Consider the following 17355-nt stretch of genomic DNA (forward strand, 5'->3'; position numbering starts at 1 on the left):
TAGTTTTGTCATCTATACAATGACAGACTTACCGTGTGGGGTTTTGTGATGACTGAAAGAAAATAATCCCCATAAAAAGCTTAGCACCTTGCTGGCATGTAGAAAATACCTGATGTTATTTTTTGATTGTGATGATGACTACGTAGTTGTCTTAGGTGCCTCTGCCTGTGGACTTTCCTTGGTCAAACCATAGAGATCATCTAGCCCCACGTTAGGGGGTTATTGGAATGATTCTTCTAGTGGTGGTGGTCGTAGAGGTGGGGGCAGGAAAGGAGCAGAATGATTAAACAATATTAAAATCAAATCTCGATGCCTTTGCCACAGCCTCCCCTGCTTCATACTTGAATTTGGACTTCTAGGTTCAAAGCCAAACTCAAATAACCAATGTCCTTAGAAAGCTGGCTCAAACCACCGTTGGCTGCAGTGTTCTTAGGGGGCAGAAGGCCGTGTTCCTCAGCTGGACCAGCTCTGAGCACAGCGAAGTACGAAAGGTTGTCTTTGCCTCTCCTCCCCAGCCTCCCTCCATCATGCTGCTATTACAGTAGTAGTGTCCTCTCAGGCACAATCTTTTTTTTTTCGTTCCTATTGATACCTAGTTTTTTGTTTGTTTTTTTGAGACAGTTTGGCTCTCATCACCCAGGCTAGAGGGCAGTGGTGCGATATTGGCTCACTGCAACCTCCGTCTCCTGGGTTCAAGCGATTCTCCTGCCTCAGCCCCCTGAGTATCTGGGATTACAGACACCTGCCTCAGCCTCCCAAGATACCTAGTTTAAGAAAAGAATCTGAAATGAATTCATACTGAGATAAAAATGACTGACAGCCTAAACTGTTACCTCTTCAGGGGAATTTAGAGTTTGGTATGAAATAATGTACTCTCACATGGATTTTAAGAGTTAGCCCATGGATGGCCGGGCGTGGTGTAATCCCAACTGTAATCCCAACACTTTGGGAGACCGAGGTGGGTGGATCATCTGAGATCAAGAGTTTGAGACCAGCCTGGACAACATGGCGAAACCCTGTCTCTAATAAAAATACAAAAATTAGCTGGGTGTGGTGGTGCACACCTGTAGTCCCAGCCACTTGGGAGGCTGAGGTGGGAGGATTGCTTGAGCCCGGGAGGCAGAGGTTGCAGGGAGCTGAGATCATGACCATGTACTTCAGCCTGAGTGACAGAGTGAGAAGCTGTCTCAAAAAAAAAAAAAAAAAAAAAAAAAAAATTGTATCTCCAAAACGTTTCTCAGGAATACTGGGGGACAGAATCTGGAACTGAGGAGAGAGCCGGTTGCTCCGATGTCCTCTGCCCCACACCACTTGTCCCTAAAACTCTTCATTTATAGAAGAAGCTGTTGAACAGGGCTGCTGCTAATTCCCTTGCTGAGTCAGGGGCATGAATGCCATTTCTGGGAATGTAAAATCCATGACAAGAATTGGAAGGAACTGGCAACTCTCGATACACAGTCTTGTTTAAAATGGAACTTCATTCACCCTGTACATTTCTTGTCTTTTTACTTCTGTTGCCATTTGCTTGTAGATGATGCAGATATTTACTATTATCTTAGTACTGATTCAATGAGTATTATGGGATCATTCCTATGGCCTTCTCCTTCATGCTCATCCACATCAATGCTGCATGTTCTAGATAAAGTAGCTTTAAAAACAACCCAAAAACTCTTGGGATTATTTTTATGCTTCAACTTGACTGGACTGAGGGATGCCCAGATAGCTGGTAAAGCATTACTTCTGGGTGTGACTGTGGGGTGTTCTGGTGAGATTAGCAGGAATCCATAGCCTGAATAAAGATTTCCCTTACTCATGTTGGTGGACAGCATCAACTCCATTGAGGGCCTGAGTAGAATAAAAAGGCAGAGGAAGGGTAAATTTGCTCTCTGCTTCTTAAACCTAGAAGTCCAGATTCAAGTATTCAAGACGGAGCTGAGGTATCTGTCTTCCCCTGCTGTCAGGCATGGGTGCTCCTGGTTCTCAGGCCTTCATACTTGAACTGGGATTCATAGTATTGGCTCCTGATTTTCAGGTCTTTAGGTTTGGACTAGAACTATACCATGGGCTTTCCTGCAACTCCTGCTTCCAGACAGCAGAAGGATTATGTCTCAGCCTCCATAATCACATGAGCCAATCTCTCATAATAAATCTCTTTGTATATATCTATATGTATGGTGTTGGTTCTGTTTCTCTGGAGAATCCTAATGCAACTGTGATATAGAGTAGGAATATCTATAATGATATGTGATTTCACAGAACAGTACATACCCAGACTATATATCAAAAACATTGATTGGCCTCTGAGAATGATTTCGTTGGTCACAACTTGCAGTAGGAGGCTAGGACCCATGCTCTCACCTGGCTTGCACATCTGTGCACAGATGGGCATGTGTGGTGTGAGTGCCTCTGCTGGTAGTGCTGATAGTGACAGTGTTGGGCCTGGGTAAGCCTGGCTGGTGGTGTCTTGTGTGAATTCGTCAGTCATCCCTAGCATAAGCCCACCTCCCTGCAATATAACAAGGACAACTTGGGTCCTACGTGGTCTTGCCGGGAGTGGGGGTAGTGAGGGTGGGTTTGCGATTCATACCCCGCGAGTGACACACACATAATTTGCATCACCAAATCCCGGAAATGGCAGGGAGGGAGAGGCTGGGGAAAGGGTTCCTACTGTGGAGATACACCTTTGTCCCATTCTGCGGATGGGTCCAGGATGGACTCCCTTACCTGCTCTTCTCCAAGCTGGCATGCTTTTCTTCTGTGGAGGACTGAATTTGGGAGGGCTCCTGGCCCTTAAAGGGGAGTGTAATGCAGAGTCCAGGAATAGAGAAACCAAAAGAAAGGCCTGTGACGGCGCCTGCCTGGGAATGGTTTAACTGAGGACAGTGAGAAACACTGAGTATTTGCTTCTTCAGGGATGAACTCCTCAACACCTGCAGATGGGCAGTTTCAAGGAGAAACCTCTCCAACCTAATGTCCTGAGCTCGCTAGTACTGGGGAAGTGATTCCGTGGCTACTTTATGCAAACTGAGAAACTTATATTTTACGCAAGTGGAGAAACAGAAAATTGCAGTTATGGTTATTGGAGGAATCACTATTTGTCTGAATTCCATTTAATCAAAAGCTACCTGGGCTCTGTAGATATTTGGAATAAAAACAGTCCTATTTAGGCTTATAGTTAAAGCTATAATGAAATCTCTATTGCATAAATGTAAAGTTTTTACATATTGCCTCTCTAAGAAGTCAAACTTCTTCAGGTCAGAAACAATCGCATTTCGACTTCATATTTTCTGCAAAACCAAGTGCCATTCTGTACCATTTGTTAATGTTCAATAAATATTTGTTAAATGAATGATAAAATCTGTGGCTTAACTCCTACAAATTTTTATCTCAGATCAGTTCTTACACTCAGCCTACTCTGCGTCACCCCTCCCTGACTTCCCAGTCGATGTGTGTTGAGGGAATGCAAACAAAATGTAATTAGGAAGGCGAATCTACTTTGAAATGCACTTGTGTAAACAAATGTAGGCCAAAGGCAAATTTAAATGATTTTCAAAATTGTCTGTGGTTATTATCCATGACCCTGTGCTGGCCCAATTTTTACAGATAATCAGGTTATAGCTGATATTGGTTCTGGATTTTCACTTTAGAATAGAGGTAGAAGGCAAAAGGATGCTGTGAGCTTGGATTAGGACAAAATAAAGCCACAAACCCACTGAAGTTGTGGTGAATTGAAGACACAAAAACGAAAGGTGATTTTTCTTAGCCGAGGTGTGTGTAGACGTACCTTTCGACCACCCCTCCACAAGCTCTAATTCTATTTGCTGTCTCATCAGCTTCCTTCAGGGTTTGAGAGAGGTAGGTAGGCTTTGTGGGTCAGAGCAGTTTGTTATTCAGATTAGGGCAATCTCCTCTTGAGATAACACAATTTTCCCAGCTCCCAGGGAAGGTTCTGGTTTGCAGTTTTGCCGACACACAAGCATCTCTCTCGGAAATTTGGGTTGCAGGAGAAAATGCCCCTTTCCCTTCAGAAGGCATAGGCAGGGAATTTGCAGAGGGTAGGGAATCTTTGCAAAATTTAGGTCAGGACACTGGCTTGGAATTATTTACTCAGACAGGACTGTCTAGAGCTCTATCTTGTCCAGCATTGCAAAGTGCATGGTACATAATAGGTACTCAAAAAAGATAACTTCTGGGTAAATAAATGAATGGGTGAGTGCGTGAATGAACTTACTGGAAACAATCCAAATGTTCCTTTTCTGCTCCTTTATCGTTGCCCATACATTATAATGATCCACTGAGCCCTCCTTTAGTGAGGTGACTTACTGGCCATATATTTGCAGTTAGATGGACTGTGAATGTACATACGGTGGGTGAACACCTATTTGGTCTAAATAAAAAGCAGAACTTCTTATTTCTCTCAAAATACTGAGTCATCTCTCAGTGATCTGTGCGTTTGACCTGGCCTGAAATTTCCATTGGTATTATCACTTAGCAGTTAGATAACAATGTTGAAGAATTGAATTTCTTTAGGAAATCATGGATACATGTAATATCTGATTAGGAAATCACTGATGATGTAAATGTTTTACTTAGAATTGGATCTTAAGCCGTATTAGTTTATTATTTGGCTGGTTGATCCCTTTGTCAACAAATGTATGACACAACAAGATTTTTTTTTAATTATAATTTCAAGTTTTATTTTAGATTCAGGGGTACATGTGTAGATTTGTTACTTGGGTATATTGCATGATGCTGGGTTTTGGGTATGACTGATCCTGTCACCCAGGTACTGAGCATAGTACCCAATAGTACTATGCCCTTGCCCCCTCACTGCCTTCCTCCCCTAGTCGTCTTTTTTTTTTTTTTTTTGAGACGGAGTTTCCCTCTTGTTACCCAGGCTGGAGTGCAATGGCGCGATCTCGGCTCACCGCAACCTCCGCCTCCCGGGTTCAGGCAATTCTGCCCCAGCCTCCTGAGTCGCTGGGATTACAGGCACGCGCCACCATGCCCAGCTAATTTTTTGTATTTTTAGTAGAGACGGGGTTTCACCGTGTTGACCAGGATGGTCTCGATCTCTTGACCTCGTGATCCACCCGCCTCCGCCTCCCACAGTGCAGGGATTACAGGCTTGAGCCACCGCACCGGGCCTAGTTGTCTTTTTGTTTGTTGACATCTTTATGACTTTGAGTACCCAATGTTTAGCTCCCTAAAAAGTTTGACTTCTCTAAGAAGTTTGACTTCGTAGAGAGGCAATATGTAAAGACATGTCTTTGAGTGCTATTTCTTTTGTGGCATTGAAATTTTACTTATAACACCTAGTAATGGGATTGCTGGGTCAGATGGCAGATCTGTTTTAAGTTCTTTGAGAAATTTCCAAACTGCTTTCCACAGTGGCTGAGCTCCTTTACATTCCCACCAATAGTGTAAGGGTTACTTTTTCTCTGCAGCCTCACCAGCATCTGTTGTTTTTTTAACTTTTTAACAGTAGCCGTTCTGACTGGTGTGAGATGCTATTTCATTTGGTTTTGATTTACATTTCTCTGATGATTAGTGATGGGGAGCGTTTTTTCATATAAAATGAATAGTGTAAAAGTAGAGAACCCCAGCAGTGAAGGGAAATCTAAGGGTAGATAGCAGCTCAAGAATTTCGGCTCAAAATTGACTGAGTCACTAAGGAGGATTCCTTTGCCTCTGCCTATTTAGATGGGGGTCTGACTTCCTTTGTGAATAGCATTCAGTCTTCCAGTCTGCTGGATAGGGGGCTGCATCTAAAGAGTAACCTTGAGACCAACTCTATAATCTTAGCTTCTCCCAGTAGTGCTTACCTCAGATGTAAGTGCTGTAAGAACCTCCTTTATGGTACTCCTTAAGAGACGACAAAAAGTTACATTTGTCTCAAAGGAAAGCTGGACATGGATATAACTCAAGGAGCTGATAACTCTGCTCTGCCTTTTCCTCTGAGTCAGCTGTCAGTGATCTGTGCCTTTGACCTGGCGTGAAATTCCCATTGTTATTATCACTTAGGGGTTTGATAACAATATTGAAAACTTGAATTTCTTTAGGAAGTCATGGATAAATGTAATATCTGCTTAGGAAGTCACAGAAGTCACAGAAGCCTTGCTGCCTGACGAGGTTTCCTAAAACGCTGCTTTATGATGTCACAATTCTGCTCAAAGACATGCAATGGTTGCTTATTGTCCATCAACTTAAAACCCCACTATTCCACCCATGCCATTAATTTCACTTATTTGCCTCATTTGGGACAGAGCTACACGTAGGTGAGGAAGAGGGCCTAAATGTCACATGTGGCACATTTAACACCTTCTCAAGAAAACATGACAAACACGTTTTGAGTAAATTTGTATGATGAATTTGTTACCATGATTCATCATATATGTAGCTCATTCATTACAACTGGGAAGTTTAGAAAATTGGACTGGGATTTGGAAAACTTGCACTTGAATCCCAGTTCTGCTATGTTACATATGATAAATCCTGAAGTAATTACGTTTTGCTGGTGTCTCAATTGTAGCCCACCGGACTATCATGATGGTCAAATTAGATGATGTGAGAGTGTTTTTGAATCCAAAGCTTCAAATTCAAAGCACTCTGAAATATGAAATTTCATGAGTTAACAAAAATTAGATATTGCATTAATTTTTAAGTGCTGTTCGGTGTTGTGTACTTAGTAGAATGAGAACTCTAACAAAAAGCATTCAGTCTTCCTAAGACACTCATGACTTCCAGCAGTTCTGCCATCTCCTGAAAGTGATGGGAACTTGAAGACGGAAGATGCACCCTGTGTCTTCTGCAGCCAGAGGCAGCCCGAGGCTGAACCTGGGGTGTCTCTTGCAATACCGCCCTGCACTGGCACCTCCTTTCTCTTGAAAGAGAAACCAGGAAGAGCGATGCTCATGGTGACATTTTCGGGGAGGAATGCTGAGGTGTCGGATTGGTGCGCTTTTTGAAACATACAGGGACAAAGTAACATACTGTAGACTGGCATGTGTGTTTTAGGGGTCATGTTGGGGTGAGGGGTTACACCTGCTTCCTTCCATTTTCTAGGGCAAATGGTTTCAGCTGCTGCCCAGCAACAGCATTTTCATAAAAGCCTTTGAGAGCAGCTTTGAAAATGTGTCAGCCAATAACGGAGCAGGACCCGGCCTAAGCGCCGAGGGATCTCCCTCCCCCTCGCGGGAGCCCAGAATTGGGAAGGAGCAGATGGAGGCAGTCCTCGGTGGGGCTCTGGGGCCATCGTTGGGCACTCGGACTCAGAACCGGAGACCCAGGCGGGCTCTTCACGGGCTTTGCCCTGGGTCCGGAGCTGGGGAAGGAGTCGTGTGAGCCCCTCTGCCGTCTCCAGTGCGGTGCGAGGTGCCGGATCTCATCCAGGGCAGGCACCCTGTGAGAGTGCGCCCTCCTGTTGAATTTGCCGTGAGCTCCTGTGTCGTTAATCAAGCAGCTGAACCGAGCTGGCACTGCTGGAGCACGACAGTCATTACAGTCCCCGAGGGATCTCTTTCTGCACATCCCAGAACTTTTGGCTACGGGAATAGAGATATCCGTCCTGCCGGGAAGGCCCCAGGCCTGCGGCACATTGCAGGCCACTCCGGAGGTTTCCCTGCATCCCTCCCCGGGATTTGAAAACCCCATTGCAATCCCCAGGGTTCTGTGAATCCCCTCGGATTCTTAAGGTCCCTGCAGCTACAAGGGAGGCTTTGGGGAGCCACAGCACAGGGAGGAGAGCCTCCAACAGGGATCCGTATGGAAGTTTCTGAGGATACAGCCATACAGCACGTGTCTAGCCTGTTTTGCAAAATGTTTTTTTACAATCCCTGGGGGCTGAGAGTTACAAAAGGCCTTGGGCCTGATTTCCTTGGCCCCCTGCCAGTGAGGCCTGGGCCCTGGGAACTAATCTTTGCTCCCAGGAAGCAGGGAGGAGCTGCCTGTCTGCAGATACCACCTCCTCCTCTCTGCATGCCAGCCCCTTCCACATACACCCTGAAAGCTCCTTCTTTGATTTCTAAATACCAAGCCAGGCGAGAGACACCCATTCAGCCTTGACTCCCTTTCAGTGTCTTCAATTCCAAATGGAATAAGTAAAATGAATGAAGGCCTGCCTCTGTGGTGATGTGAAAACCCCTCTGGCCCAGGGATGGAGGCGGGCGTGCGGGGTGATGAAAGTATAGCAGCGGGAGAGGCGGCTTTTAATAAGAAAAGATGAATCAAAATGCGCAAGTCATAACTTCCTCTATGCAGTCACCTATCTTCTGCCTTAACCTTTTCAGAATCATAAAAAACAGGCTAATTTCTTCCAAATAAATAGTTTTATGTCTCTCTGGGCTCTATTTTTCAGACATACAATAAGTCTCTGAGCACTTACACAGGCATGCTGAATATATGTAACTCCACATTCATTACAGAGACGTGTGTGCACACAGTTACACACACGTTGCTGTAATCCCCTTTGGTCTAATTTATGCAGTGAATTCTGTGCTTACGAAGTAAGAATTATTTCAAGGTTAAACAAAATGATGATAAGCGCCTGACTCTAACTGGGGCGACTCTGCCCTTTTCTTATGACTGGTGGAATTTTGAACACCAAAAAAGGAGTATGTTCAATAGCAAATTCACTCTCATCATAATAATATTTCTGATTTTTTTCACCCATAAAAAAGCAAACATCTTGGGAAAAGGGCTATGTGGCTTTAATCTTAGGGGGGAAATAAGCATCAGGGAGGGACTTAAGGTTGTTTCTAGGACTTTAAGGAATTAGATTTGGCTTTCCAGAGAAAGGAGATTCTTCTCCTTTTAGGGAATTTCAAGTAGAAGGCAATAATAATAAATTAATTCATGTTTCTCTGTGGTAGATATTATTGTAAGTGTACAAATATCAGCCAGGCGCGATGGCTCACGCCTGTAATCCCAGCACTTTGGGAGGCTGAGGCAGGTGGATCACTGAGGTCAGGAGATCGAGACCATCCTGGCCAACATGGTGAAACCCTGTCTCTACTAAAAATACAAAAATTAGCTTAGTGTGGTGGCCCATGCCTGTAGTCCCAACTACTCAGGAGGCTGAGGCAGGAGAATTCCTTGAACTAGGGGGTCAGAGGTTGCAGTGAGCCAGGATCACGGCACTGCACTCCAGCCTGAAGACAGACTGAGACTCTGTCTAAAAAAAAAAAAATCAACTGATTTTTGACCCCTGTTTTACAGATGCCGAAACTGAGGCACAGCAGGGTTGTTACTTGCCTAAAGTCACCCCACTTTAAAATGGTAGAGCTGGGATTTAAACCAAGGCAGTCTGCCTCTTGAGCCTGCCTGCCTAGCTACTATGATGGACACAATAAAAGAACCAACCAAATGAAACAAGTCAAGCAATGACCAGATGATACCAGCTCCTTACAGGAACTCCACCAGCTGGTTTGGGAATTTTACATGGCTTTGGCTTCTTTCTTCTCCTAGCCCTTGTGCCAGTGGGTAGCAGGGGAAGGAGAGAAACAGGGGAGTTCACATGTGTTCCCTTTCAATAACCATCATTCTAGAAAAAGTCAAGGGAGGACAATGATCACCTGTTTGTGTCATCCTGCCTGGTATTGCTAGTATTCCCTCTAAGTCCCTGAACTGGAGACGTCAACACGCTGGAGTTTTGGAAGCCCTGCCAGTTGTCATGGCCTTACTTTTCTCCTGCTTCTGTTTAAATCATTCTAGTAAGCACTCAGTTGACATTTGCAATGAAGAGTGGTGGCCCACCACAGTTACAAGATTCTATCAATTGAAAGATGAATTATGTTTTTAATTCAGCTTTATTTTTTCAGGAGGATTGTCTGGGGTGAGGGATAGTCACCAACCTTACCACATTATAGATGTACACTGATTATAAGACATCTCTGCTTTAGAAATGTTAAAAAGAAGTGCTTTAGAATTGAGAAAATATGGTATTTTATTTCTGTCTTTCAATAAGGATTCAGCCGTGTTACGGTAGCATCTTGTAAGGGTTCTTCTTATGTGGTCTGCCCTCTCTGGGTATCAGAATTTTGATTACAGTTGTCAGCTGGAGTTCAGCCTGGTTCAGATCTCTATTTTTAACAATAGCTGAAGGGGTTCTTTTTTTCAAGACAAGAGGAAGATTACTTAAGAATAAGGGAACTGATTCATGGATGGGGTCTGAGTTTCCTTCTTGTCGGCAAGGGGCTGGCTTCAGGGGGTGCCCCCTAAGGGGTGAAAATTGAATGGGGATTCTCACCTGAGGTAGCAGGTTTGGAAAAGTCAGAGATATGAGCCAGGTCTGGTATCGACAGGAAGAGTCAGGAGTTTCAAACTCTAGAAATAAATTCAGGTACCAAGATTGTGGTAGATTCAGCATAAAAATGGCCCCAATTCTCTACCTCTCTCTGTATCCATGTCTTTATAACACGACTCTGCAGCTTTTCTTATCAAGATGTGGAGTTTCTCTACCTCTTGAGTCTGGGCTGGCTTTATGGCTTGGGCTGGCCCGTAAAACGTGGCAGAGTGAGGTGGCACTGGATCCAAACCCGGGCTTGAACATGTCTTTGCACTTCTGTTTCTCTTGGGACCCCTACTTCTGCCATAAAAATGGAAAAGCTTGCTTAGCCAGAAAGATGATGAGAAATTTTAGATTTTTTTTAATTCTGTGAAAAACATCATTGGTGGTTTGATAGGTATAGCACTGAACCTGTAGATAGCTTTCAGCAGTATGGCTATTTTAACAACATTGATTCTTCCTATCCATGAGCATGGAATGTTTTTCCATCTGTTTATGTCATCTATGATTTCTTTCAGCAGCATTTTATAATTCCCACTGTAGAGTCCTTTCTCCTCCCTGGTAGTTATATTCCTTCGTGGCTATTGTGAATGGGATTGCATTATTGATTTGGCTCTCAGCTTGGACATTATTGGTGTATAGAAATGCTACTAATTGCCAGGCTTGGTGGCTCATGCCTGTAATCCCAGCACTCTAGGAGGCCAAGGTGGGTAAATCACGAGGTCAGGAGTTTGAGACTAGCCTCACCCACATGATGAAACCCCATCTTTACTAAAAATACAAAATTTAGCCTGGCATGGTGGCACATACCTGTAATCCCAAGCTACTCAGGAGGCTGAGGCAGGAGAACTGCTTGAACCTGGGAGGTGGAGATTGCAGTGAGCCAAGATTGCACCACTGCACTCCAGCCTGGGCGATGGAGTGAGAGTCCATCTCAAAAAAAAAAAGCTACGAATTCTCATACATTGGCTTTGCATCTTGAAACTTTGCTGAAGTCGTTTATTAGATTTAGGAGCATTTGGGCAGAGACTGGAGTTTTCTAGGTATAGTATCATATCGTGTGTGAAGAGAGATAGTTTGATTTCTGTTATTCCTATTTGGGTACCTTTTCTTTCTTTCTCTTGCCTGATTGCTCTGGCTAGGACTTCCAGTACTATGATGGATAGGAGTGTGAGAGTGGCATTGTTTTGTTCCGGCTTTCAAGGGGAATGCTTCCAGCTTTTGCCCATTCAGTATGATGTTGGCTGTGGGTTTGTCATAGATGGCTCTAATTATTTTGAGATATGCACTTTCGATGCCTGGTTTGTTGAACAATTTTTTTTTTTTTAACATGAGGGGCTGTTGAATTTTATTGAAAGCCTTTCCTGCATCTATTGAGATAATCATGCGGTTTTTGATTTTAGTTTTCTTTATGTGATGGTTTACATTTGTTGACTTGCATATGTTACACCAACCTTGAATCCCAAGAATAAAGCCTACTCAATCATTGTGGAGTAGCTTTTTGACATGCTGCTGGATTCAGTTTCTCACAAGTAAATTTTCTAATACAGACCAGATGTCTTTCAGTTGCCTTTGTCAGTTTTGCTCTTTGATACTAGAAATGAAGTTGGGAGGGGTAAATTAAAAATAGTTGGTGTCAAGGAAGAGAGCTAAAATTTGGGCTACTCCATGATGTATCAGTGAGCTTTTGCTGTGTAACAAAATATTCTAAAACTTAGTGGTTTAAAACAACAACCATTTATTAGGTCATAATTCTGTGAGTCAGTTGGGCTATTCTAGTTTGGAGCTGGTTTAGCTAATCTTGGCTGGGCTCACTTTTATATCAACAGTCATTTGGTGGATTAACTGGTGGCTAGATTATCCAATATGATCTCACTCCCTTGTCTGACAGCAGACTGGCTGTGGGTTGGTACAATAGAGGGGACTGGTCAAATGTTTTCATTCATGCTGTAAGTTAGTGCAGGGTTCCTCATGAGGAAGCTGCCGTATTCCAAGAGTGGCAAGAAAAAGCAAGCCCCAATTTGTGCTTTTCAAGTCTACTTGCATCCTATTTGCTATTGTCCTGTAGGCCAAAGCAAGTTACGCGGCTAAACCTAGAGTCAGGGTGGGAGAGAGTGCCGTGGCATGGATAGAGAGGGTGTGGAAAGAGAGCTGCGAACAAATGGAGGGCCACCGCTTCAACAATCTACCACAGCTGTTGATAATACCCTAGTAATGGTTTTATCAAATCACAAGTTGTTTTTTATCCAAACTGCTTAACAATTTATTTCAGATGAGACCAGAAGTATAAATGAAGCACAGAATTGTAAAATTGTAGCGTTGAAAACAAATTTATAGATGACCTCGTCGCGCCCTGTCATTTAATAGAAAAGGAAATGGGGACCCAAAGAATTTAAATGACTCTCCCGAAGGGACAGAGCTAGGTACTGACAAATATTTTAAACATCCATGCCTATATGGTAAGAATTTAATAACCTAGGGTGAGAGGTAAAACTCCATTTCATCCCTGATATTTGAAAACCTGGGATAAGGTGAGGATAGCAGAGTGAAAAAAGACAGATTTAGTCCCTGCCTTCATGGAGCTTATGGTCTAGCCAGGTGACACAGACAAGAAAAAGGGTAATTAAAAAGTAGTGTGCCATTGTTGTACCAGAGAAGTACAGGATGTCATGAGATGTCAGGCGGCCATGAATTCTGAAGGGGCAGAGGGGATATCCATTTGTTGTCATGGCTTTTTGCACGAAAACTTATTGATTCTCTTTACAACCCTATGAGACAGGTATGATGAGTATCCCTCTTCTCTAGGAAAAGACCCTGTGACATAGAGAGGCTAAGTGACTTGCTCAAGATCACAGAACTGGTAAGTAAGTGGCTGAGCTGGGATTTGTCCTCAGAGACCCTCTCTGATCCCAGAGCCCACATTCTTCATCATTCCTATCTTCTGCCTATGGAAAAGAAGAATGAATGGAGTTCAAGGATTATTCAGACAGGATGACCAGGCTGAAAACAGGATCTCCAGACAGATATTTTAAATTCTATTCCCTAGAAGTGACCTTAAGATATCCTTAAGATTTAAACTCTGTGAGGGATGAGTGTCAGTATGTGTGTGTGTGTGTGCATGTGCTCACATGCTGGCCTGTGCCCAAGTCTAGGGAGAGTTGAACTTTCATGGCTCTCTATATAAATTGTCCCATATGGTGGAGTTCAGCAGCTTCATTTGTTCCTTTGACCATTAACTATATCTATATCTATATCCATCCATCCATCCATCCCATTTTCTGTCTACCTGGAATCTGCTGACTCCGTCCTACTCTCAGACTGGGTGATTTTGATTGTGTTTCTGCTGTCCATTTACTTTCTTTCCTTCTGTTAGTGGGCTCTGCCTTCTCATCACCAGAGGCTCTCTTCTCGTGCCAGGGGAGGTGGCCCCTCTCTACTTTTCTCCTCCTATACCTTAGGCTTTAGTTGTGTCCCCTATGACAGATAATACTGCATGGGAGAGCAAAGAAAGAACTCCTCAATAGTAGCTAATCAATCAGAGAGATAAAGCTATTTTGCTGGAAGTAAGATATGCCGGGGAAGGAAAGGGATCCTAATAAATTATTTAAGACTGAGCTTAGACATTCACTTGTGGGGATTGTGTGTGTGTGTGCGCACGTGCATGTGCGAGTGAGTGAGAGAGAGAGAGAGAGAGAGAGAGACAGACACAAAGAGGTGCTATGCTGTAAGGGAGAGATTTAGGTCTTACATTTCACGAACAGGCAAAGGCCATCTAATTTCTGATTTTGGTTTTTCAACAGTCTTCTATATCTCTGCATTGTTTTTGCTTTTTGCTCCTGTTGAAATGCAAGACATGTTCTTACTACAACCAAGAACAGCCCTTCTGTGTTAGTTTTTGCTTACTGCCACAACAAATTACCACAGACACAGTGACTTAAACAGCACAGATTTATTATCTTACAGCTGTGTAGGTTGAAAGTCTGACAGGGGTCTCATTGGGCTAAAATCAGTGTTGCCGGGGCTGCATTCCCTTCTGGAGGCTGGAGGGGAGGATCTGTTTCCCTGCTCATTTGGGTTGCTGCGCTGCATTCAATTCTTTGTGATTACAGAACTGATGTCCTGTGTCCTTGATGAACTCCAGCTGGGGTGGTCTCCAGCTTCTACTGGCGACTGTATTCCTGGGCTCCTGGCCTTCTTCCTCCATTTCGAAGCCAGCAAACATGGGTTGAGTCCCTCTCATGCTTTGAATCTCTCCTTCTTTGGCTATCCTGACTCTCTCTTCTGTCTTCCTCTTCCTCTTTTAAGGACTCATATGATTTGATTGTGTCTGCCTAGATAATCCAGGATAATATTATCATCACTAGGTCTTTAACCTTAACCATATCTGCAAAGTCCCTTTGCCAAATAAGATAACATAGTCACAGGTTCCAAGGATTATTAGGGTGTGGACATTTTCTGGAGACATTATGTATCAGATCTTGTCCTTTTTCTTCTTTTCCTGTTTTTCTTCCTCCCCATTTTTCTCTCTCTTTCAATCTTTCCCAAGGTTGGGGGTGGGGGACAGAGAGAGAGGGAGAGGGGGAGAGAGAGAAAGAGAAAGAGAAAGAGAGAATTTGTGTGTACTATCTACTAAGTAACAGGCACTGCACAGGGCACTGGCTAAAAAAGGATGAATTAGTTATAGCCTCTGCTCTAAGAGAGCTTACAATTTATTGGGAGAAATCATTTCAGTTGAAAGATAAAAATCAAGACAAGGTGTTAGATGGTATAAGTTTCTCATACATTCAAACTCTTTAATCTCTTCCTTTGAATATTCAAATCTTCTAAGAATAAACACTCTAACTAAATATTGGCAAGTGAGTTAATAAAGAGATTTGCACAATGGCAGAAGGTTTCTAAAGCCTTGCTTCTATCAGACAATAGAACATAACGCATTTTAGAAACTATGTAGTTTATCATAAATCAGTGTAAATGTACCATAAACTCGAGTGTGGTCTGAGATGTCTTCCAATCCCTCTTCACTAAGGAAATGGTGAAGTTCCTTGACGAGGAATAGGTAAAGAAATGTTTCTGCCTTCTTAAATATGGATTTTTTCTTCTTTATTTCTGTGTTTTCTATATTGGTTCAGTTGGTTCTGTATTTTCTCTAGGCAACAACTTCTCCCTTTTCCTTCTCAGCCAAACTTCTTAATACAATTTATTTTAGCAAATATAGAGTTGCTGTTTATGCTGGATACTTACTTGGTGCTGGAGGTACAAAGATGAAAGCAAGTCCTCGTTCTTGAAAGGACACTCCATTTCGGTTGCTTTGACAGCCTAGTCATCCACTCACATTTTGGCATTTGACCTTTTTCCTTTCATTCCTCTCAAACCTCCCCAACCTGTTTGCTTCGTGTACACTGCCATGTGCTGAGATATTTCTTCCCTCAGCCCTTGGGCAGTCTGGCAGGGCCTGGGGTTCCATTTACCCTGGTGTTCCATACAAAAATTATTTTCTGTGTGTGCCATAATTTGAAAATCTGAGAAGCAATACTCTAAGCCAATAGTTGTCAAGTGTAGTACCCAGATCAGCAAGTAGCATCTTCGGGAACTTGTTAGAAATTCAAATTCCTGGAGCCCTCCTGCCTGTAGTCCCGCCTACTTGGGAGGCTGACGCCCAAGGATCCCTTAAGGGGCCAGGAGTTTAAGTACAGCCCGGGCAACATAGTGAGACCCCATCTCTGGGGGGGAAAAAAAACCAAAAAAATAAATGCATATTCCCAGATCCCACCCTAGACCTGTTGAATTGGAAACTCCGGGAGTGAGGACCAGAAATCCGTATTTTAAGAAGTTCTCTGGAGGGGTCTCATGCTCCTTAAAGTCTGAGACCTACTCCACTAAGCCACATTCTCCGTGGTCACCTATGACTAAAATTCATGTTGCCATTTTCATCTCCGTTCTCACCCACATTAACTTCTCTGCAGTATTTGACTCTTCTCAAAGGCTCATCTTTCCCGGCTCCTGTGACACTTCATTCTGCTGGCCCTCCTACTCTCTTTCTCTCTGATGACTTTTCTCAGTATCTTTGGTTGGCTGCTCTTTCTCTGTTCCGTCTTTAAATGTAGTCACTTCTCGGAGTCCTGCCCTCAGCCCCTCTTCTCTTGCTGTCCTTGAGTGATTCCATTTACTCTTCTCTTCAGGTGGAGACCTCCCACCTCCCACCTCTCTGCTAAGCTCCAATGCTGTATTTCCATCTCTTCTTCATCTTCTGCTTTTCCTCCTAGGTCCCTTAGCCTCAAAAACTAGTTCTCAAATGAGATTGTAGAGTCATTCTCAGCTCCTTCCCATCCCCATGCCCCCAGTTCTGAACTCACCCTGTGCCTTCACGGAGAATCACATCACGCTAATTCAGTCTCCCCGAATCTCTGTACTTTGTCCTTTCCTCACAAGTCCATTGTCTTTTTTTGGCTCTCATCCTCTCTCACCTAGGAATTTGTAATAAGTTTAAAAACGTTTTTTTTTTAGATTAGATGGAGTCTTGCTCTGTTGCCCAGGCTGGAGTGCAGTCGTGCGATCTTGGCTCACTGCAACCTCTGCCTCTCTGGTTCAAGCGCTTCTCCTGTCTCAGCCTCCAGAGTCACTGGGACCACAGGCACTCATCACCACGCCTGGCTAATTTCTTGTATTTTTAGTAGAGACAGGTTAGCCAGGATGGTCTCAGTCCCCTGACCTGGTGATCCACCTGCCTTGGCCTCCCAAAGCACTGGGATTACAGACATGAGCCACTGCGCCCAGCCTGTAATAAGTTTGGATGGGCTTCACTTGCCTCCAATCCCTCTCCTCTTAGTATCGCCTCGAAACACAGATCTGATGATAAAAAAATGATTTGATCAACACTTCTTTGTTTAAAGTTTTCACTTTCTGGCCGCAATGAACCCTTTGCATTGCATTTACCACTATGACAGTCTTATCACACTACGGTGGTCCTATCACACTGCGGCGGTCCTATCACACCGCGGGGGTCCTATCACACCGCGGGGGTCCTATCACACCGCGGCGGTCCTATCACACCGCGGGGGTCCTATCACACC

This window comes from Sapajus apella, unplaced genomic scaffold (genome assembly GCF_009761245.1).
Source record: "Sapajus apella isolate SASKATOON/1434 unplaced genomic scaffold, GSC_monkey_1.0 scaffold25, whole genome shotgun sequence".
NCBI classification, from domain to species: domain Eukaryota; kingdom Metazoa; phylum Chordata; class Mammalia; order Primates; family Cebidae; genus Sapajus; species Sapajus apella.